We start from the raw sequence: 2,500 nt of genomic DNA, 5'->3' as shown, positions 1-2,500 counted from the left end.
GACCCGTTTCTCGGAAGTCGGGGAACTTGTCAGGCCTTTCTCGAGTGTCACAATTCCCTCTGTCTCTCAGTTGAGGGCAGAGAGGTTTTTGGTGTGCTTACCATTTCTTGGAAAATTCCTGTTTGGGTGGCCGTTGGATAATGGTAATAAGCATACCGACCAATCCGACGAAATTAAAATACAAAATATTCTTTTGTTTTAATGCTAACAAGCCTTTCTAACCTCGCTCCAACGAGCAAATTTCAAAAGAATATTTGTTTCAAAATGAGGGTAGTAGGTCTAATTAAAATAAATACAAAAGAATGTAAAAGTGGTCGCCATTTATGAAAGTGGTTTATGCTCTACCAACTGAGGTTAACTGCGAGGATGCATGACTTCAATCTTTCGCGTATTACCCGGACTTCAAATAAATACCTCTTTCAATCCGTAAAATGGTACGAGGTACGAAACTTTCCGAAATTCCGTACCGATACTCCACACTTTCCAAACGGATTTTCGGGAAAATGACTCTTTTTTTTTTTTTACATTTGACATTTAACCGAATTTTCGGGATTCTTGGGTGAAAATGGTAAGCACCCTTTATGTCATCAAAATCCTAGCCTGCGCAGCGGAGAGGCAAACATTGATAATTCTGCTTTTTGTATCACAGGTCTGTTTTAAAGACCTTCTCTCAACTCTTCCTGGCAAATCTTCAAAAACCTTTCCCATTAAGGTGCCTTTACAACCGTGGCCACGGCAAACTCTTTCTCTATAATAATTTTCGTCGTTTGTCTCAAACGTAATTTTCTTCACAACCTTTTCCCGTAAAAGCTTTTTAACAGCTTCTAAAGGTGGAAAAACTGGCCCGATATGGCCCCTTCTCTACTTGCACAAATTCCATAATACACCTCTTTTACCGCCCAAAAAAATTGCATAGGCATTGTTTTCGATTTCTCTTACGACAACTTGATGACCCAGGAGAGATTGCGTGCAAAATCTTGGGGGTGTGCAAGTAGAGAATAACCCAGCAAATCAAATCCGTGTTGACGTCACAAATTACTCGCATGAACTGTTTGTGACGAGCGCCCTCAGAGTTTACGTTGCCGCGGAGAATTAGAGAGCTTAAGGACGCGCGTTTTTGAGATGCGGACGGCAACCGGAAGTGAGCTGTTTTTCCTTTTAACTTGTCTCTCACACAACCACATTTACATTGCCAAGTATCTTTTCTCCATTAGAGATGATTGGTGTAAAAATGTGGGAGAAACCACTGTCCTGGAACGCGAAATGTTCTTTTCCAGTTGCCGTCCGCGTCTCAAAAACACGCGTGCTTAAGTTCCCTAATATCTCAATGCCACAAAACCTGGAGTCCTTCTCTGGAAGTCAGATACCAGGGGTTTGCCCAAAAGGAAATGTTAAGGAAACACACAACATCAGTGGAAAATAGACTAAACGGTCATGGAAGAGTAACTCAACTTTATCGCAAATGTTGTAAACTTGTTTTCACCCTTTTATTGAGTTTTCATGTCAATGAAATTGGAATTGAGTTTTGTTGATTTTTTTTCTCAAATGCAAGAGTTGAAAGCTACTGTGCATCAGTCCCCAGTTGGTCATAGGCTGTATAACTTTATCCAGTGGAGAAGTCGCTATCCAGAGTGTAACAAATAATGTTTTTTTTTTTTTGCGTTACACATTGACAAAGGTTTTTGAACACGCCTTTACTTAAATGTGCTTCGAGTATGCATATCCACTGTTTTGTGAGCACATACTTCAATCATTGCACAGACTGAATCGGTTGGATAGTGACTTACCCACCGAATAAAGTTATCTGGCCTTCGAAGCACTGGGGCCAGGGGCCCGTTTCCCGAAAGTCCCGATAACGTTTCGGGCCCGAAAAGTCATTTGTGAAACTGCCAACCGCTTGTTTTGGAAAGCCGGTCTTTTAACATGTTTTAAAGGTAACAAAAAGAAAAATTACCGTAAAGTTTGACGAGTTAAATCCTCTCCGTTCTTGAGATACAAAGGGAATTGTGACACCCGAAAATGACCCGTAAAGTTTCGGGACTTTTGAGAAACGGGCCCCAGTTGTTGAAACGATGGATAGCGAAACCAATTGCGCTATCCAATGGATAGCAATTTATCCCGCGGTGGATATAGCGTTATCCATCTTTTGAAGAACTGGGGCCAGATGTCTAGTTGACAATTAAGGATTGAATTTTTCATACAAAATGGTCACTCTGTAATGACAATATTATGATTACTTAGATGCCAAAAACTAAGTTTTGTAACATTTAACACCATCGGTTTCAAACGCAGGCTTATCACAGTTCCATTTTATTTAGTAGCATACGTGAGGAGGAGTGCGTTCGAAATCTAAGAAATATGGACGTCATTATAAGTAATGATTACAAAGCAGAAACAAGGTCTTAAATATCAAATGTATAGTTACTCGGTGGCTTCTCGATCTGCTTCCGCTTACAACGAAAATGTTCACAATCTAACGAGCTACTGTGACGTAAGCCAT

General features: G+C 40.4%; 2 protein-coding genes and 1 pseudogene across 2 annotated transcripts in view; 1 reads left to right on the top strand and 2 right to left on the bottom strand.

Moving 5' to 3' along the window:
- The window catches only part of LOC137967542 (protein lin-41-like), a 7,113-nt gene extending 6,998 nt beyond the window's left edge, over window positions 1-115 (bottom strand). The window contains exon 1 of the mRNA XM_068814047.1: window positions 1-115. This exon is cut by the window's left edge and continues 6,998 nt beyond it. The gene's annotated coding sequence lies outside the window, so the exon portion shown is untranslated.
- Window positions 1-2,500, top strand: part of LOC137968772 (myosin heavy chain, clone 203-like) — a 32,636-nt pseudogene that overhangs the window by 11,309 nt on the left and 18,827 nt on the right.
- The window catches only part of LOC138012638 (E3 ubiquitin-protein ligase TRIM71-like), a 4,009-nt gene continuing 2,972 nt past the window's right edge, over window positions 1,464-2,500 (bottom strand). The window contains exon 1 of the mRNA XM_068859464.1: window positions 1,464-2,500. This exon is cut by the window's right edge and continues 2,972 nt beyond it. The gene's annotated coding sequence lies outside the window, so the exon portion shown is untranslated.

This window comes from Montipora foliosa, chromosome 8 (genome assembly GCF_036669935.1).
Source record: "Montipora foliosa isolate CH-2021 chromosome 8, ASM3666993v2, whole genome shotgun sequence".
Classification (NCBI taxonomy): Eukaryota; Metazoa; Cnidaria; class Anthozoa; order Scleractinia; family Acroporidae; genus Montipora; species Montipora foliosa.
Note: the sequence above shows the minus strand (reverse complement) of the source record. Positions and strands in the feature narration are given on the sequence as shown.